Here is a 22,545-nt window from a genome sequence, read left to right as displayed (position 1 = left end):
TACAGGTCACCAAATAGATGACCCATTCAGAACTGCAATTTGCCCAAAAGTTAATCTCAAAAACCTCGGGTGTTATGGCTACTAAATTCAACAGTACGTGAAACTTTAATACAAAATTTGCAATGCCCACAAGGGGTGCAGCCAACCACTGGTGTCCCCGTAAAGGTCAATTGAGTATAAGTTTTGATGTCAGTACAAGACCTCTTATAGTGGCTCAAATATGACCCCATAGTCCGTCCCCTTCTAAAGGAAAAATGACATTTGTCCCTGAGAATATTGTGTAACTTGTGGTCTGCCAAAAGGATGTTCCAATGTCTGTCAATAATTTTCATGAAACCCCGGGTATTACGTCCATAGGTGGTGACCAACCTCAACGGTTGCTGAACCCCATCCCGGTTACGATCTTTATATTGCAATAGATCATTTCTATTGAAATTCGATGCCCATTGTTTTGCCATACATACAGTCCCTGAACGATACCCTCTATCTTTAAATCTGCCAACCAGATCATCACAGACTGTAGCATAGGACGATTGGCTGGAACATATTCTTTTGGCTCTTAAAAATTGGGATTTAGGTATATTCTGGATGATATGTTGTGGGTGGAAGCTGGTAGCATGCAATAATGAATTATATTCTGGAAATTTCCTATATAGGGTAGTGGAAAGAGTATGGTCTATGTTCCTATTAATTTCCACATCCAAGAAAATCATTTTACATTTGTGGAAACTCAACTTAAATTCAATACCCCATATATTGTTGTTAAGATAGTCAAGAAATTCCATAAGATATTGCTCATCAGCCTTCCACACCAACCAACAATCATCCAGATACCGCCACATGTCCATCTCACACATGTAGATGTTATGATTGGCATCATAGATTACTATCTCCTCAATATATGCCATGAAGAGATCTGCATAAATGGGTGCAAAAGATGCACCCATAGCAATCCCCTTGATTTGCCAAAAGCATTTGTTTTGGTAGTAAAAAATATTGCTGGTTAGTACATATTCTGTAAGGCAAACCAAAAAGGTATTGAAACCGGGTTTGTATAGAGCAGATCTGCCCAGCCAATAGTCCAAAGCTTGTAGGCCTGCCCAATGTGGAATATTGGTGTAGAGGGATGTAATATCTAGGGTACATAGTAACCAATGGGGTTCAAGTTGTATCTCATTAATAATGTCCAAAAACTGCGTGGTGTCCTGAATTCTGGCTCTAATATACCCAAGTAAAGGTTTTAGATAATGAGTCAAATATTCAGACAATGGTTCCGTCAGAGACCCATGTCCAGAAACTATGGGTCGACCAGGGGGGTTACTTGCATGTTTATGTATTTTCGGAAGCATATAAAGATTCTGTTTCTTGGGGGATAGGACCATCAATTGTTTTTTGGTAGCCTGTGTGATTATGCCCTCTTCCACTGCTGAAGTGAGAAACTGATCTATCTTACATTTAAAATTTAAAGATGGATCCAAAGGCATTACCATATAGTGGTCCCTATTCCCTAATTGTCTCGTAGCTTCCTCATCATAAGACTTCATGTCTAATATCACCACCGCCCCACCTTTGTCTGCTTGTGTAATGACTACATTTCGATTCTCAGCAAGCTCATCAAGACTACACACTTCATCATTGGACAAATTATTATAAGATATAGAAAAATCCTTGTAATAATAATGTAAATCATGTAATACATTCTTTTGGAAAACACCCACCAGTTGTGACATGGGCGGACAAAAAGACGATTTTTTGAACCTGAAATCTTCAGATTTATCAGGTTTGTCCCCCCCATTATCTGCATACAGCAGTTTCAAGTTTAACAAACGGCAAAAATTGACCACATCTAGAGCCAAAGATTGTTCTGGTACAAAAAAACCCGGGACAAAGTTTAATCCTTTATTTAGTAATTCACTCTGCGTAGCAGTAAGCTCAATAGAAGAAATATTGTGTACATTAGAATGAGATCTTATTGTGCTGTCATCATTCTCAAAAGTGCCTCCATACTTTGTTTTGGAGTATCTTTTTTTGTGTTTCCGCCCCCCTCGTCTATAAGTGAAGCGGAAGGGTGTGACGAATTGTCCCACATATTTTTTGGATTACTCAGCAAAAATATGAAAATGGTTAGGACTAATGTGTGGCATCTACGACTGTTTAAGGCATATCAACAAAAAAATATTACACCTAGGGGTCTTAGAGTGAAGGTGCAACCCTTGGTCTCAAATATTGATGAAAAATTATTAGAAGAGTGGGGTCAGGTTCAACAGTTGGCTTCGTCTAAGTTTGTTGATGCCCTGACAGATTTTTATGAACGGAAAGTACATAAGGGTGTCAAGGATTTGGAAACCATTTGTGCAGATGCCAGCAAGTTTGAATCTTGTGATTCCTTCCAAATACAAATTAAAAAACTAACTTCAGAGTTATCTAAGATGGAATTGACACTTAAAGAAAGGAAAATAAAAAAATTTTTTAGGGATGTTGGGGACTATGAAAGGGGTAAACCTTTTGACAGTTCCAAAAATGTGTCATTTAGGTTACCTAGAGAGCATGATAAGGGAAATAAGAGATTACCCACTCCAAAAAGAAAAAGACCAAAATCTATCCTGAAGAACAGTTTGGATTCTTCAAATTTCACTTCAGGGGACGATACCTCCTCAAATACAGAAGGTGAATTTGAAGATAATCAATCGGAAGTTTTGCCTAATGCCAAGCGGGACAATTCGTCACACCCTTCCACTTCACTTATAGACGAGGGGGGCGGAAACACAAAAAAAGATACTCCAAAACAAAGTATGGAGGCACTTTTGAGAATGATGACAGCACAATAAGATCTCATTCTAATGTACACAATATTTCTTCTATTGAGCTTACTGCTACGCAGAGTGAATTACTAAATAAAGGATTAAACTTTGTCCCGGGTTTTTTTGTACCAGAACAATCTTTGGCTCTAGATGTGGTCAATTTTTGTCGTTTGTTAAACTTGAAACTGCTGTATGCAGATAATGGGGGGGACAAACCTGATAAATCTGAAGATTTCAGGTTCAAAAAATCGTCTTTTTGTCCGCCCATGTCACAACTGGTGGGTGTTTTCCAAAAGAATGTATTACATGATTTACATTATTATTACAAGGATTTTTCTATATCTTATAATAATTTGTCCAATGATGAAGTGTGTAGTCTTGATGAGCTTGCTGAGAATCGAAATGTAGTCATTACACAAGCAGACAAAGGTGGGGCGGTGGTGATATTAGACATGAAGTCTTATGATGAGGAAGCTACGAGACAATTAGGGAATAGGGACCACTATATGGTAATGCCTTTGGATCCATCTTTAAATTTTAAATGTAAGATAGATCAGTTTCTCACTTCAGCAGTGGAAGAGGGCATAATCACACAGGCTACCAAAAAACAATTGATGGTCCTATCCCCCAAGAAACAGAATCTTTATATGCTTCCGAAAATACATAAACATGCAAGTAACCCCCCTGGTCGACCCATAGTTTCTGGACATGGGTCTCTGACGGAACCATTGTCTGAATATTTGACTCATTATCTAAAACCTTTACTTGGGTATATTAGAGCCAGAATTCAGGACACCACGCAGTTTTTGGACATTATTAATGAGATACAACTTGAACCCCATTGGTTACTATGTACCCTAGATATTACATCCCTCTACACCAATATTCCACATTGGGCAGGCCTACAAGCTTTGGACTATTGGCTGGGCAGATCTGCTCTATACAAACCCGGTTTCAATACCTTTTTGGTTTGCCTTACAGAATATGTACTAACCAGCAATATTTTTTACTACCAAAACAAATGCTTTTGGCAAATCAAGGGGACTGCTATGGGTGCATCTTTTGCACCCATTTATGCAGATCTCTTCATGGCATATATTGAGGAGATAGTAATCTATGATGCCAATCATAACATCTACATGTGTGAGATGGACATGTGGCGTCGGTATCTGGATGATTGTTGGTTGGTGTGGAAGGCTGATGAGCAATATCTTATGGAATTTCTTGACTATCTTAACAACAATATATGGGGTATTGAATTTAAGTTGAGTTTCCACAAATGTAAAATGATTTTCTTGGATGTGGAAATTAATAGGAACATAGACCATACTCTTTCCACTACCCTATATAGGAAATTTCCAGAATATAATTCATTATTGCATGCTACCAGCTTCCACCCACAACATATCATCCAGAATATACCTAAATCCCAATTTTTAAGAGCCAAAAGAATATGTTCCAGCCAATCGTCCTATGCTACAGTCTGTGATGATCTGGTTGGCAGATTTAAAGATAGAGGGTATCGTTCAGGGACTGTATGTATGGCAAAACAATGGGCATCGAATTTCAATAGAAATGATCTATTGCAATATAAAGATCGTAACCGGGATGGGGTTCAGCAACCGTTGAGGTTGGTCACCACCTATGGACGTAATACCCGGGGTTTCATGAAAATTATTGACAGACATTGGAACATCCTTTTGGCAGACCACAAGTTACACAATATTCTCAGGGACAAATGTCATTTTTCCTTTAGAAGGGGACGGACTATGGGGTCATATTTGAGCCACTATAAGAGGTCTTGTACTGACATCAAAACTTATACTCAATTGACCTTTACGGGGACACCAGTGGTTGGCTGCACCCCTTGTGGGCATTGCAAATTTTGTATTAAAGTTTCACGTACTGTTGAATTTAGTAGCCATAACACCCCCGAGGTTTTTGAGATTAACTTTTGGGCAAATTGCAGTTCTGAATGGGTCATCTATTTGGTGACCTGTACGTGTTCTGCGTTTTATGTGGGTCAAACTTCCAGGGCGTTCCGTCTTAGAATCTGTGAACACATTAGTGACATTAAAAACAAAAGAGGTAACAATGCATTATATAAGCACAGTCTTAAACATACTACAGCTAACTTTATGTTCAGCATCATTGACTGTATTAAAGGCAAATGTCAAGATAAGCAGAAATTGCATGAGATACTCACTTCCAAGGAAAGGAAGTGGATTATTCGACTAGGGGCTTTGTTTCCACCTGGTCTTAATGACCAATTGTAATTTATCAATCATGAGTTGTGATTGGTTCTTTGCTATTGCCAGTGTTTATATATGGATAGATACTGGGTTTGTGTCTTCATGAACTATTTCATTTTGTATTTTCACTGAGGAAGGCTCTGTTGAGCCGAAACCGGTCTGTTGTATGAGCTATATTTTATATAGCTATGAGGGATTTTTCCTTCTATTGTGAATAAATAATTTTCTTATAGTTACCAACAGCTGCTGGCTTTGTTTTTTGGTTTCTATTTGGTATATTTGCCGTGCAGTATCTTCCGTGCAACCTTTTGGATGTTTTGAAGATCTTAATACCAGAAGAAGTGTGCATGTTAAGTCAGAATCAAAAGCTGACAGTCAAGACACAAAAATAAGGCAAGAAGATGAAAAGCAGGATACACACTACTCTAAAAGACAGAGAAAACTACCTGCATACTTGAAGGACTATGAATGTAAAGTTGAAAACAACGATTATGTGACAGTTAATATTGACTATTGTTACCGATTAATATGCAACACACCACAGAGCTTTAAAGAAGCCATAACTTCATCTAACTTGGAAAAGTGGGTCAAAGCCATGAAGGAGGAACTTGAGTCTTTAAAGGAAAACAACACATTTACGCTCACCACACTGCCAGAAGATTAAAATGCAGTGGGGGTAGGTGGGTTTTCACTATAAAGGACAATGCAGATAATACTTAGACTTACAAAGATATGTAGCTAAGGGCTACAGTCAAGTCGCTGGTATAGATTATAATGAAACATTTGCACCAACTGTGAGTATGACATCTGCATGACGTCTAATGCAGATGGCAGCTCAGTATGATTTAGAATTGCATCAGATGGATGTACAAATGGCCTATTTACAAGCTCCTATTGACTGCGAGGTGTATATGGAGCAACCTGAAGGTTTTGAAAAGAAATCAAATAATGATGAAAAACTGGTTTGTAAACTAAATAAGTCATTATACGGATTGAAACAATCAGGGCTTAACTGAAACAAAATGTTGCACGATTATCTTTGTGAAAATAGTTTTATCCAAAACCCCGCAGACCACTGTGTATACACTAGACAAGCTGAAAATGAGAAAACAGTTCTAATTATATGGGTTGACAATCTCATTATAGCAGCCAGTGACTGAATCACTAAACGATGTAAAGGAAATGCTCAAAGCTAAATTTAAAATGAAAGATCTGGGAAAGCTAAGACATTTTCTAGGCATTGACTTTACCCAGAATAGTGGTAAAGTAAAGATGAACCAAAAGAGATACATCACGAAAATTCTTGAGAAATTTGGTATGTCTAATTGTAAAGTAAGAAGTACCCCTTCCGAACAAAAAACAAACTTTGAATGTGACAGTGAATCTACAGATCCAAGAAAATATTGTGAGCTTGTGGTTAGTTTGATATATGTTATGACAAGCACCTGATCTTAGCTGGATTGTAAGTAAATTTTCACAATATTTGTCACAACCAAGTGAATCTCATTTAACACTAGCCAAACATGTTAAGATACTTAAAAGGTACATTGAACAGAGAGCTGTGTTACAAGAAAAGTGAAGGGAAACTTCAGCTTATAGCATACAGTGATGCAGATTGGGCAACAGATCAAAACGATAGACATAGTACAACAGGTTATTGCTTTAGCCTCAATAGAGACGGGTCTAATATTTCATGGAAATCAAAGAAGCAACAGACAGTGGCTTTATCTACATGTGAAGCAGAGTACATGGCATTAGCAGCAACAACACAGGAGGGTTTGTACCTTGTGCAGCTGAGTGGAATGAATAGAGAGTGCAAGTATGTGCTAGTAACAATATTTGAGGACAATCAAGGAGCAATCGCTTTGTCGAAGAATCCAGTAAGTCGACAGATATGTAAATGTTGACATTAAGTATCATTCTGTCAGGTCAGCACTTTATGATGACAAAATAAGCATTGAATATTGCTCGACAACGGACATGATTGCAGATATTTTTACTAAACCTGCTATGAAGTCAAAGATTGAAAAGTTCATGTATTACGTATTTGGAATGTGAAGGAAAGGTTATCCAAAAATATGTTCTTAAAATGTGTTTTGTATACAGCGTAAGAGCAAGTAGGGGTGTTGGCTGATAATAATAAAAGCGAGTGAATGATCGTATGTATGCTCTTACACTGACATCGTTGGTGTAGAGAGGTCAAGAGAGGTCACATGCCCATATGCTTTATAATAAAGGAGAAAGCAAGGGTTGTTCCCCTTTTCCATTTTTAACCAGACTGATTGACTTCACGTGTGTTTATTTTCCTCTGTAATGTATGTCTAACCCGACTTTCTTACCCTTAAGATGATACCACCAACAGGAAGACATCCCTGATCAGTATCAGCAAGAAACTAATGTTAGATGTTATGAATATAAGGCTGAAATGAATTATGTTGTAAATATGCTTAAAGAAAAAGCTTGCTTAAATGCAGAAACAGAGTTTAGTAATATGTGATCAGTAACCTACAGAATAAAGACTACAGAGGTACAGATATATTGCCAAGTTAATTGGAATATAATTTTTCAATGGCAAGCTAGCCTGCAATTGAACCTATAGTCTGCATTCAAACACAGGGGGAGTGATGGTAAGCCCTGCAGAGGGTTACTTCAGTTAAATTGCAGTAACTAACATTTGTACATATGTGTAAATCCTAAACAGAAGTATTCCAGTTTATGCAGCTTGCAGTAGTAAAATTTTTTTAGACATCTACATCCGGAGACTGAAGTTCCAGTCGCAGTGCCATAACTTCGCTAAGAAAAGGTGGATATCCACTTGCACAGCAGTCTGCTGCCTGTTGTGCTTTCCCAGCTTCTCGAGTGACTTTGAAAAATTTCCAGCCATCTGCAACAACAGCCTGATCACCTGTTTTCTTGCTCACTGGTAAGACTTTTTTTTACATCACATTTTTTAGTATGGATGCTATTCGACAGTTTGGATATTAGACAGTTTGGATATTAGACAGTTTGGATGTTATTAGACAGTATGGATATTTTCATACATAATTCAAGCAAATGTAAAAAATTGCAATGCTGGTATACACAGCACATTAGTAAATGTAAAACATTAGAGCAGGTTGATAGTAAGGCATTATGCAAATGTATTACAATATTTAACTGGTATCTCAAAGAAAACCATGTGAAATATGACAAATGTTTATTGTGTGCTTCAACAAAAACTGCATTTTGTGTATTATGCCATAAAAAAGTATTGCATCATATTGCTAAAGAAATAGACTGTAAAGACAGATCTGTTCATGATAAAGAATTAACTAAGGGTAAAGTGTTTCTATTATATTCAGATGTTGAACAGTTATGTCCTGTCACCACATGCGAGTCAAATCAGTTACTGATAGAACCCCTAGTACATTTTGTTAGAAAGGAATGTAGTAAACTTCTAAAAGACAGACACAATGAGTTCAGGAAGTTTAGACAAGTTATACATACATCTTTTCAAAAGTGCATAGGAGTTTCAAATTCAGCAGAACAGCTTACTAAAAAATGTCAGAAAGACCATGCAATATTACAGGAGACTCTTAAACAACAGTTACAAGATGAAGAAAACAGATTAGCTGAACTGACAGAGACTGACTTCCTACATACATTGGGAAAGAGTAGGAAACTGCAGCTGATCTGTACAAAAGAGATATATTTTATAGTATGTTATTTTCATCTAGAGTACATTTGTTTACAATGCACAAAAGCAAAAGGCAGACAACAGCAAATATAAATAATGTAAGTATAAACATATGTTAATTAAGCTAATATCTATTTTGTTTTTTACAATTTTTTTATAATTATATAGTAACACCAAACAGTTAAAGTTCTGAATTTTAAAAAGAAATAAAATCACAGATGGTATTAGTTAAACAGTTTTTGTAAAATTAATGGCAGGACAGTTAAATAGTTAAATAAATAAAATACTGAAATCCATTTAAGCTAATTGTAAAATAATATCTGTTTATGTAGTAGAAATGCATAGTTATGCAAATCACAATCACATTAAAGGAAAAATGCCAAAAGAATTAACTATAGGTTTACATAGTATGAAATGTGAGCTCAGACCTTCCTAGACTGAATGAATAGTTACAGGAAATGTTGGAAAGATAAGATAAACAACAAGACTGATTGCCAGACAAGTAGCTTGAGTTTTTCTAAAGCATCATTGTTATTAAAACATACTTGTTAAAATGTTTACAGGCAACACTATTTGGTAATTGTAATAAAATGTCACTGATAATCTGTTTACAAGTAAATGTTAAAAGAAAAAACTCAGTTGCATCAAGTACAGCCAATAAATGGGCTATAGTATACATATAGTTCAAATCAATTGTGCAGCAGGGGGTAAATGCCTACTAGTGGTAGTAAACAGCAAACACTTTAAGTTGCTAATAGCTATCATTTTAGTTATTATTGTATTGTTTAGTATTAAATTGTATTTACAACCTGTTAAACTGCAAAGTTATACAAGAGATGACTTAAAATTGCTTTATTAAAGCTATCCAAACAAGAATGGTCACTATTTTTAATATGTTTTTGGCAAGACAATGTTGGTATGTAAAAAGCATAGTTGCTTCTGGTGTCAATTCCACTAGATACTTCTAAAGAGACATAAAAGTTTTCCAAATGTACTTTATAGTCTTTGTATGTACAAATGCAGAAAAACTCAGTACAAATGATAGTCTTTGTATATACAAATGCATGAATAGCAAACAGTCTGTGTAAATACATACTGTACAGAATACATTGTAATAAGTTTAAAAGTAATTTGTCAAGTTGTAATATCACTGGTTTTACCCCAGTAAAATAATTGCTTTCAAATATTTTTTATCTAAGCCCAGTTCAGTATTTTACCAAGATGTTAATGAGCAGTTCAAAAACATGATCACAATGTTATGGTTAAAATGACATTGAAACTGTATATTTTCAGTAGTGTATAAATGCTTGCAGTAGCACAGGGTTCTTGTCTCTTATACTTAATTCAACAGTTTCAAAGAGTTAATGAAACAGTTCTAAGTCATAAATTAAATTCTGTAATTACAAAGGAATAAATTAATCAAGTTAAACTAAAGCAGGCACAGCTCATAACTGATAAAATAATTTCACAGAATGGTCTGCAAAAGAAAAAGTTGCTACATACATTCAGTTTGGTAGTAATATTTTAATATAATTGTATTAACTATGTAAAATTGCATTTTGATTTGTTGTATCAAAAGACTAAAAGTTTGTTTCTTGTGTTTTCTATATAATGTGATCAAAAAATACATATCAGTATAAAATGTTTTGAGTATGTTTAAAAACAGAGGGAATTGTTAGATGTTATGAATATAAGGCTGAAATTAATTCTGTTGTAAATATGCTGAAAGAAAAAGCTTGCTTAAATGCAGAAACAGAGTTTAGTAATATGTGATCAGCAACCATACTAAATGACTGTGGCTTAAAAAAATAAGGAACTTGCTTATGAGTGTATTACACACACATCAAGAAAGCTGACTTCTTACAAACATGACAAGAATGTAATCTGCTTTCAATGGACAACAGGACATGTTTTTCTAAGAAAGTTTAAAAATATGCTTTTCTAAGAAAGTTAATCCACAAGGCATTTCCTTGAAGACAGTTTACTTATCAGCATTTGCACAAGAACAGATGTGTCAGCATTTGCGTCATCAAGGCAGTATCTTTCCAAAACCAAGAGGGTGTGTGTTTAACTAAAATATATATAAAGTCTGTATTAAATCCAGTTATGTTAGGGGTATGGTAGGGACACATTTGTTGTCCTGAGGTAAATGTTATATCTCTCACATCATCTGTACTATATGAGAAGAAAAGTGGAATAGTACTTTAAGCTGCAACGTTACTCCGTTTGGTTTATTATAAAAAGTTATTTGTTATTGCTCTAAAGTTGATGCTGCAAAGTATATTCTCTCATCAGTGTATATTCTGCAAGTTTCTGTATGCAACAGACTGTGAATGCAACTATAACCAGACTTTGATTCCAGCCAGCAAGACTGAGTGTCTTAAGAAGACTTCAAATCCCACAGCAAGCAGCAAGTAAGAAGCGCCATATAATTTTTCAACTGAGATCCCTCCTAAAATCATCCAAGGCTAGCTTCAAAAGAAAAATTGCCAAGGACTCCAAAGATAACCGCAGAGCATTCTTTAGCTATGTCAAGAATCTAAGTGGCAATTCTCAGATCTGCTCGGAGTTAGTGCAGAATGGCAAAAAATACACGGAACCTACTGATATCATCAACATCCTGGCAGACAGGTTCAGTGCAAACTTCACCCCCCTCTCACCCCCAAAAGGGCCCATAACCATACCAGAAGAATGTATTCCAAACACATAAAGTACTACTAGGTGTATAAATGAAGTATTTGGCCAAAAACACAAGTAAATACTGCACAGCAAAAAGACCAATACTCCAGCCATAGGAAAATAAGTCTCAGAGGCATGATTTGTCCTTAACAAAGCTGAACTAGGTCAGATCCACTGTTTGGAGGTTCCCAATGTCTCTGTTAATGAGATCCATGATGATGTGCACCATAGCCTTGCAGACCAAGTCAGTCAGGCTTATAGGGCGATAGTTCCCGGGGTCTGTTGTGGTTCCACCTTTGTGGAGCAGAATAGCCATTGCTGTGCGCCACTCTATGGGTACATAGCCTGTGGAGAGGATGAGTTTGAACAGTGTGTTTAGGTGAGGGGTTAGTTAATCTTTGAGCTCATGTAGGACGCAGCCTGGGACAATGTCCGGTCCCATTGATGCTGTGTTTTTGGCTTTGGAGAGGGCTGTTTTAACCTGAGTGTCTATGATTTCAGGGGCACTACATTCTTCTGGTATAGGCAAATAAGTCTCAGTCCATCCAAATTGAAGTAAAAACAGCTTTAATCTTCCATAGAAGTCAGATAAAACAAGGTTAGTGCTTTCATGGTTGTATCACACCACTTCATCAGATCATAAAAATGTATAGCTGTGGTACCATATAAATAAATTCAACAATTAACTACAATCAATCAATAAGTGAACAATTATTCAATCAAGAACTAAAATCAGCATATATCCTTGTTATGTATACTTCAAAATTCATCTATTAAACTTCATAGTTAAAAGCTCAACATAACAAGTGATACAAAATGGTAAAAAACAGGTACAAGCACCTCATTTAATGAACCTCATATAAAGTATATATCCAAACACATACATCCTGAATGTTTCATTTAAAGATTTCATTTAAAAACTTCATTTCAAAAAGGCCCTATTCTTCAGAATGGGCCTCATGGGTATCCTTTCATTAAGGCCTTTCCCTCTATCAGCCCTCAGCCTAATTATCCATCTGGTTTCAGAGGTTTCTGTATTATTTATCAAGTCACCACCTCTTTCATTAGGTGAAACTTGTTCCATTACTTGAAATTTAAATAGATGTGACTGTCCATTCTGAACTACATGCTTGGCTAAAGCATTTGTCAGTGGACCCTTTTTAATGTGCAAAAGATGCTCACGTATACAGAACCTACAAGGACCAAAGGAAAAGAAGGAAATGTTGATAGGTACGTTACCATGCACTAAGTGTAATCAATGCCAATTAATTGAACAGAGTAGTAATTTTACTCATCCTCATACACATTGTACATAGACATTTAAAGTAGAGGCCAATTGTAATAGTAAAAACGTCATATATTTAGCAGTCTGTCAAGTGTATTTTTCATTTTATGTGGGAAAGACGAAAAGGGAATTTAGGTTCCGTATACGTGAGCATCTTTTGCACATTAAAAAGGGTACACTGACAAATGCTTTAGCCAAGCATGTAGTTCAGAATGGACAGTCACATCTATTTAAATTTCAAGTAATGGAATTGTTGAATATATTTATATGGTACCACAGCTATACATTTTTATGGTCTGATGAAGTGGTGTGATACAACCATGAAAGCACTAACCTTGTTTTATCTGAGTTCTATGGAAGATTAAAGCTGTTTTTACTTCTATTTGGATGGACTGAGACTTATTTGCCTATACCAGAAGAATGTAGTGCCCCTGAAATCACAGACACTCAGGTTAAAACAGCCCTCTCCAAAGCCAAAAACACAGCATCAATGGGACCGGACAGTGTCCCAGGCTGCGTCCTACATGAGCTCAAAGATTAACTAACCCCTCACCTAAGCACACTGTTCAAACTCAGCCTCTCCACAGGATATGTACCCATAGAGTGGCGCACAGCAACGGCTATTCTGCTCCACAAAGGTGGAACCACAACAGACCCTGGGAACTATCGCCCTATAAGCCTGACTGACTTGGTCTGCAAGGCTATGGTGCACATCATCATGAATCTCATTAACAGAGACATTGGGAACCTCCAAACAGTGGATCTGACCTAGTTCAGCTTTGTTAAGGACAGATCATGCCTCCTAAACCTGGTGGACTTCTTTGAGACAGTTACCAAGGCTATAGATGAGGGAAAGGTGGTCCACACAGGCTACCTAGACCTTGCAAAGGGCTTTGATACCATTCCCCATTCTGGTATTATAGACAAGCTCACCAGCCTGAACTTAAATCCCTATGTCATGAGATGGGCTGCCAACTGGCTCATGGACAGAACCCACATGGTAAGAGTTGTGGGAGATAGTTCTGACTCTAAACCGGTTACAAGTGGTGTTCCCCAGGGCTCAGTCCTATGACCTCAACTGTTTGGCATATACTTCTCAGAGATACAGGCAAACACAGGACTATGGCTGACCATGTTCACAGACAGCTGCAAACTAGGGGCTATAATTGACTCTCTGGCTGACATGGACAGCCTCCAAAAGGGTCTCACTGAGACAGATACCTGGTGTCAAAACCATGGCCTCAAGCTAAATGCCAAAAAGTGCATAGTTATCCCCTTTGAAAAAAACAAAGTACCCACAAACTACCACATAGGTGGTAGCCCCCTAAATATAGAAGATGTAATAAGGGATCTGGGGACCCGTAGAGAGTAATCTCTCCTTTGATAATCACATTGCTAAAGTGGTTAGAAAATCCTTCTATGTGGCCCACCTAATCACAAAAGGGTTTGCATCCAGATCAAAAGAGGTCATTGTGCCCCTCTATGCATCACTCATCAGACCCATCATAGAGTACAATGCCCCATTTGGGATGTACCTTACAAGACACCTGCAACAGCTGGAAAGACCACAGAAGTACCTCACCAAGAGGATCACTGGCCTCAAACAGATGCCCTATGCAGCTCGTCTGAAGAAACTCCAGCTGTACTCAGTTGCATACCGCCTACTCAGAGGTGATATCTGCCTGACATACAAGGCCATGTCCAACCCAGAATTGTTGGACATGCTCCACCTAAAGAAAATCATATCCCCTCGAGCCACATGCTCTAGGGATCTAAACCTCACCATAACAATAAATAGGACGTGCTGTGGGATAGATTCCTGTCCCAGAGACTTCCCATGCTCTGGAACAAGATTCCAATCTACATTAGGTAGAGCTCCTCGCTAACACTCTTCAAGAGAAACCTTGATGAGTGGATGGGAAACAGAAAGTTTACCCCGGGGATCACTTCAATGGCTCTGCTGGACAGAGGCACAGGGAACTAATCTATGGGGGCGGCAAAAGCCAACACATACTAGCTAGGCTTATAAATGCCTTTGGGCAGATAGCCTAGTACCTACCTATGAACTTATGAACCTATGAAGATGTAGATTGATTGAGGGGAGGCAGCAGTTTGGGATCTGTGAGTGCAAACTTGAAAATCTTAGCTACACCCCTGGCTCCAGATACCTCATCCTAGCCTGTGACATAAACAGGACATGCTGAGGAGACAGATATCTTTCTCAGCAATTGCCACTCTTCTGTAATAGGTTCCCACTGTATGTGAAGCAGTGCTACTCAAAGACCCTATTCAAAAACAACCTTGACAGCTGGATGGGTGATTGTAAATTCACCCCTGGAGTAGCACCAATGTCCCTCATGGACAGGGTTAGTCACTGCTTATCACAAAATCACTCGGCTAACAACAACTATCTAACTATGCTCAATAAGGGTACTTGCATTTTTACATGGCTAGGCTTGTAAATGCCCTAGGGATATTAGGCTAGTAATCTTCTATGAAACTATGAACCTATGTAGGCCTTCTAACATTTTCTGTCCAACATGGCCCGCTGATGTCATCCACTATAAGTTGACCTCCAGTTTCATAAAAATCAAACTTGTGCCATGACGCTTGGTTAAAGTACTGAGTTCAGTAGTCTGTGTACTTAGATAGGTATGGGTTCTGTTCTCACTGCAGTCAGCTGTGTGTGTGCCTGTGTGTGTCTAGCCAGAAGAGCAGAAGTGTGTATCCTACAGTTAGCACTCCAATAGCATGGATTGACAGCATTTTGATACTTGCACATGCCTACGCATCCATTTCATGTAGGCCTCCCAACATCTTCTCTCCAACATGCCCTGCTGATGTCATCCACTATAAGCTGACCTGCAGTCTTATAAAAGTCAGACTTGTACTGTGGCACTTGCTTAAAGTACTAAGTTCTGTAGTCTGTGTACCTTAGTTAGGTAGGGGTTCTATTCTCATTGCTGTCAACTGGGCTGTGTTTTTGTGTGTGTGTACATACTTGCTTGACATTTCAGAGAGCCTGTTACACCCAGCATGTGGGCCACTGTTATTGCCATATTCTCTTCACCAGACACTGCTGATGTCATCAGTTATAAAGTGCTATCTAAGACACTCCAAGTCAGACTTGAGCTGTGGCACTTGCCTTAAATACAGAGTTCTGTAGTCTGTGTACTTAGATAGATATGGGGCTCTATTCTTACTGCAGTCGACTGGGGTGAGTGTGTGCACTTGCTTGACATTACAGAGACCCTTTTACACCAGGGTGTGGAACACTATTATTGCCATATTCTCCTCACCAGACACTGCTGATGTCATCAGCTCTATCTGATTTATGGATGTGCACTATTCCTACTAAGGTAGGCTGAGAGACTGGTCTGGAGGCCAGGCAGAAGTCACCTCATCTTATACGATACAGATTACAATGTGATATATATTTCAGTCTATCCACATACATCATGGCATAGTTTGAATGCACTGTTTTCTTGGTGAGTAACCAGTGTGGTCACTCCAGCTGCTGCATGTGTCTGGTGAGGTATATGCAAAAGTCAGCATTATACTCTATATTAGTGTTCTGATGAGGTTCGAGTACAGTGCTGTAATATAATCATCAGATCTGAATACGATGGCATGACTTATGTGCAAAACATTAATGCCAGTGTGAATACTTGGTGGTCAAAGTTCAGAGTGCTATGTATGTGTGTTTCCAGTGCTTGCATCACTGGGTTTCAGCATACTGCGACTGTTTTCAATGCTATAATTAGTGAGAATTCCACATTGTAGAAGTCCAAAATAAAGACACATTTTTGCATTTATTTGTAGACTGTGTGGCTTTGTCACCAATCATTTGTCTCTGTTAGCCCCTCCTGTAGTATATTATCATCATAGGTGGGCTCGATTGCACCCAGTATGCAAGAATCAGCAAACGCGGTAAGCCAAAGGCAGTATTCTTTAGTCTGAACTGTCAAGAAATAGGTTCTAAACAGTAAAGGGCCAAGCACAGATCCCTCATCACAGATCTCCTAGCATGTGATGCATCACATATACCTTCCTGACACGGTTGAATGCACACTTCAACACACCCTCCACACAGACTATGTTGCTGTAGAAGGGTGTTTTCAACATGCATCCATGTGAGCTGGGGAGAAGAGCACCCAATGCATGCATGTATAGACACATCCTGACTGTCCACATCTGTGAAATAGACCAACATGTCATCATGGACCTTTTCTAAAAGGACACTAGTAATATCCCAGCTGTGTGCAACAGACCTGTCTGAGTTGTTAATGCTACATCATGTCTGTTGCATCTGTTAGATGTCCTCAAAGACGTCACTGATGGCATGCATGATTACAATGCTATCAGCCTTTTGAACTTGACAAGTCCAAGGCATTTGACACAAATCCACACCGAGGTATTCACTCTGCACTGTCAAATGTGGCCATATGCACCTATTTCACCAAGTGGGTAGATCAGTGTATTACATGCATGGCATCTAAATATGTCAACATGTGTAAAATTACCTATATCTCAGGTCCAGTGATCAGGTTCATACATCAGGGCTGTCTGCAAGACCCTTTCCCATCCATTATTTAAGTGATGGATATCACAGATGACATACACATCCTGTGTCCAAACAGCTGCCTGAAGGACTACAGTTTGTGAGCAGTCATTGACTCCAACTATGATATTTGTATAAGACAGACAGTACCAACACACACCAAATTTTGCTGCCACAACCATGGCAACACCTGCAATATGGGGGAATTTGTTACGTCAGGAAAACAAACATACAACTCAAGTAAAGTAGACATCACACCCTATAATCAGACTAATAGGTATGTGACCTGTGTCCTGCGGTAGATGGTAATTGGAACATCCACCAGCATGTGGTCACAGTGTTGACTACTCCCTTGTATGTAACACAACTACTGAGTATGTGAAGGACATCCACATCAGAGGTGATACTACCTCCATATTTCACAGCCTTCATTACACCAATAACTGAGTACAATGCACCCTTCTTTATGTACTTCCTGACACACCTTCCAATAGTAATGTGTAATTGAAGTGTACCACCTTTGTCACAGTGAACTGTCACACATCCTATTGGCCATACCTAGGCATTCTTTTTGTGATATAAACATTACTGCCTTATGGTGTGGAATCCCATCACGTTGTTACACCAGATGCATGTGTGCTACCTGTTCTGGTGATGCACACAGTACATACATAGGCTTTTGTCAACATTAATGGCATGGGTAACATCCGTGGCAGTATTGATTGAACTGTATATATGCCATGTACACCAGTCAACTAGCCTGTATTGATCATTATATCTCATACAGGTATAGCAGTGTCCCTCCTAACACCTCCAGCAGATGTTACAGTGCCAGGACAATGTGCATGATTGCGTTTGTGCAGAATCATCTCTGATTACTTTAAATCACATATGTTATGTCAGAAGTATGGGATTACTGTTGGTATTATTCTGATATTGTCCATGATTGTGCTTGCTTCTTTTAATGTTGTTCATGAGCCTTTACCTGTGTCCCATTTACTGGAGACCTCTGCTGGCATTACACTCATATTCAGGCAATTCAGTTTACACAGCTTCACAATCTGCGCCCTACCTCAATTGTATGTGAATTCCCTGATAGATGCCCTCTGCGTTATTCATTTAAGGATGTTTATGTCACAAAGACATCCTCCCCATTGTTGTGTCTCCTTGTGTAACAGTCACATAATATACATTTTCACTATGCAGTCCCTACTGTACCAGACTGATATGTGATTGGTGTTGCTGCTACAAATGTCTTCCATTGACATGCCCTCATCTGCTGTACATTAGGTTGTTTCACCTATCCTCTTTCCCTGTGTTCATTCCTGCAATGGATCTGTGTGTCCCTATTCAATATGCACACTTTCTCTGAGTGTTTATTTTACATGGCAGTCCATGTCCTGTTACACATCATTTACACAACTTCAGTACAGAGTGCCAGGCATGGGATTTCACAATAATCTGCACTACACTGTTCTGTAGTGTGTTTGGACCATATACTTAACAATCATACCTCTCAACTGTCCGGATTTTAAAAGAATATCCAGATTTTTGCCTTTATATCTTTTGGTGTGTTCCTTATCAAATTTGTGGTTTTCTGACATATCACTGGGATGATCTCAGGACTGATGTGACTCAATAATTACATATATTTGCGTTTCAGACTTCAAATCCTTCACAACATGTATTTTAACACAAACCCCTGGTTATTGTAGCACATCTCTAATGAGCAAATATGTCAAATATGGCCCTATTTCTGGGTCATTGTTCCCCTCTTTATGTGGGCCTTTGTCCACATGTCTTGCAGTAAGAGGTTGAGAGCTATCTGTTAAACCCTGGTGATCACTGTGGCATTCCACGCAAAATCACTGACCTTCAGTGCTCTGATTTAAACATGAGTCCCATGTGTGTTTGCTTACATGGTTTCCTGGCCAGTGACACTGTTGCCAGCCACAAAACCGTACTTATTTATGTTTAAATGTGGTGCATGGCATGAATATGCAATGAGCTCTGCTGCTCACTGAGCATCATTGCGCACCCATGTAAACTCCGTGTAGGCCTCTTCTGAAGCCTACATAGAGTTTATTGAATCTGAGGGTGTGTCATGTTTGTCTGGTAGAAGATGCTATAGGGCATGCTTTTCTGACTTGCAACAGGCTAAAGTACTTTTGGAAAAAGTGTTGCAGTCATGTTATATGGAACAGTTATAATATGTTTCCTTACAAATTATATTATATGGATAATATGACCATTGTAATTTATAAGCTAGAGATCTTTATTATATCCTTCTTGTAAGTACATTGTGGATTATTCAGAAATCTTGATGTAAAAAAGTGTTGTATAATAGAATATGGGATTCACCTTTGTTATTGGGGAAATTAAGAAGGTGATTATTAGAAAAGGATGGCAAAATATTTTATTATAATACGATTATGCCTTTTTTCTTCTTTCTTATAGATGTTATTTTGTCCTGCTTTATTGTACAATATAAGTTTTATTGTACATAAAAGGCATGTACTGATGAAACATTATAAATTTTATTGTATATAAAAGGCATGTACTGATGAAACGTAAATAAAAAGTCATGTATTCTTATTAATAAGTGCTATAGGATCTTTTACATTCATCTAAGCTACCATCAACTCAAGCAGATAGGACCTTGGTTTAATATCTCATTTGAAGGATGCCATACTAAGGAGTGCAGCTCCCCCTTATACGATTTACTGCAAAAAAAAAAGATAAAAAGGAAAGCAGAAGCATTCTGAATGCCTTATATGCATATAGAAATAAGAAAATAGTAGAAGAAAAGCGCCCAGATATGCAGTGTCAGAGATCTAGTTATGCACACTGTATTCCCTTATTTGCTGAAGCTTGGATTAGGCACACTTTATCTCTTCTCCACTCAAATATGGATTATGTGCACTATGTTCTTTCATCTGGTCCAGCATGGATTTTGTACACTGTATTCCTCTCTCCATTCCAACATGGATTATGGACAATGCAGTCTCCTGTCAGTTCCAGCATGGATTATATATACTGTATTCTCCTTTCTATTCTAGGATGGATTATGCATACTGTATTCTTCTATATACTCAAACATAGGTTATGCATACTGGATACTCCTCTCTGCTCTAGCATGTATTATGGGCAATGTATTCTCCTCTATGCTCCATGTAGATTATGCACACTATATTTTCCTCTGCAGTCCAGCATGGATTATGCCGACTACATTCACATATTTGCTTCCACTGTGGATTATGCACATTGTATTCACGTCTCTGCTCCACTGTGGATTATGCACACTATATTCTCCTTTTTGCTACATCATAACTGATCCATACTATATTCTCTCTACTTTGCCAAGGTTTTGTCAACTGCAAGCTTTGCCAAAAAATCATTTGGTTTGCAATTCATGCACCTCTGCTACATGTCAGTGCATAAAGTTATTCTAACTAAGATGGCTTTTCATTGCACATAACCCCACCTTGTACTAATACCTGTCATCCCCAATTTCCCAACAGTAGTTGCTGTCTCACCATGCTTATTTACTTAAAAGGACTATGGTCATTCAGGTTCAGCTTCTTATAACCTTTAGACTGCTAGTAAAGCTTGTATCATCTGCAGATTTGCAGTCTATAATTGTGCCCCATACTTTATTCATACTTTTGATTAGGTCTGTGCTGTTTCTGGACCACTAAAGTCCAGTGTACCCTACATTACACATGCAGAAATACTGAATGTAACTCTTAAGCAGTGCTCCAGTCACCTGTTATTCTTTATCTCTGTTCTTCCCTTCAGTGCAGATTCAATTTCTCCCCATGCCAATGGCCTAGTCTAATCTAAGTCTTTTAGTATTTTGTGTGTGTATGTGTGTGCATGCGTGTGTGTGTGTGTGTGTGTGTGTGTGTGTGTGTGTGTGTGTGTGTGTGTGTGTGTGTAGGGGTCGCCACAGCGGAACTCCGGTCTGCTAATGATTGGCAGTCGATTTTTATGGTGCCAAGGTGCCAGCTCGATGCCCAACCTTCAATGAAGGCACGCCCATTCTACGCATGTCTTTTGAACGCCACTTAACCGCGGGGAGGACATGCAGACTCCACACAGAAGGTGTTCATGATTCAAATAGCAACAATCAAGCCAATCTAACTCTTAAGTGTCTATAGTTATTTGCTTTACTTATGCACAATTTTATTATTATTGTATTTATATGTGTGCAGTTTTGTTACTGTTTGATTTTTATAACAGACTGAGGCTGTGCCTGACAAGGGTCAATTGGTTCATTCCAGCTATTCTACAAATATTTTGTTTCTAAACAAAAGTCATTTGAAATTAAATGAATGTTTTATTGTATTTACAAATTATGTGTGATTGCTTACTTCTGTAAAACCATCCCCGGGATTCATGAACGCTGCGCCAGGTGGACGCATAGCATAGGCGTTACAATGCCAAATATGGCCGCCGAGCGATTCAGGTATGATCCAATTCCACGTGCACTACTGGCGTGCACCGGATCTGTGCCGCCTCCGGCGTAGGTATGCTAAACACCCCATGTGTTGCACCATGCAAATGAAGGCATATAGTGATCCACGAAGTGGCGCAGGCGTAGCATAAGGGCACGGCAATGTAAACCAAAAAAAAACGGTTTACATTTACCCAAACATAACATAGGAGTAACGGAAGGCTGTCAACGTCAGGTATCACACTGTTGCCATATGCCAATGGCGAAAGACACAAAGAATGTCCAAAGAAAACATGCACAACATGTAAATAATAACATAAATGGTATGTCCACAGAAATTCACAGCAGAACCCCAGGACATGTCTGCGGAAGGTGCTAAACAATGAAATAATATGAGAATGTCATAAAAGAGCAGTGTAATACACATCAGCTTCACAGCCACAGTACACCATGGTATGCATGGAAAGCCACATCCACGGTGCAAGGGTTGCCAAGGAGTCGCGGCAGTGTTCGGCGCGGTAACTATGAATTAGTAGTCAATGCCATGCAAATGAGGCAGATAATACTGAATCGCAAAACCCCCGCCGGCGTAAGGCTGTACCAAACGGCGCAGCGGTAATACACCGAGGAGTGGCTCAGAGGGAATACATGTCACCTGCAGAGGGGTGTGCCACTGTAGGAGGAAGCACATTGGAGCCCAGCAAATCTGGGCTGTACATTGCACATCACAGCTGCAGGACTGGCGTGTGGGGAAATAGTTGAGCTGAGAGCACACAATGCATGCAGAGGTGCATGTGCACGAGGATGACTATGTTCCCTTAACCCAGTCATGTGA

The sequence above is a fragment of the Protopterus annectens genome, chromosome 4.part1 (genome assembly GCF_019279795.1).
Source record: "Protopterus annectens isolate FY-2018-M chromosome 4.part1, PAN1.0, whole genome shotgun sequence".
Lineage (NCBI taxonomy): Eukaryota > Metazoa > Chordata > Ceratodontiformes > Protopteridae > Protopterus > Protopterus annectens.
This window is presented reverse-complemented; position numbering follows the sequence as displayed.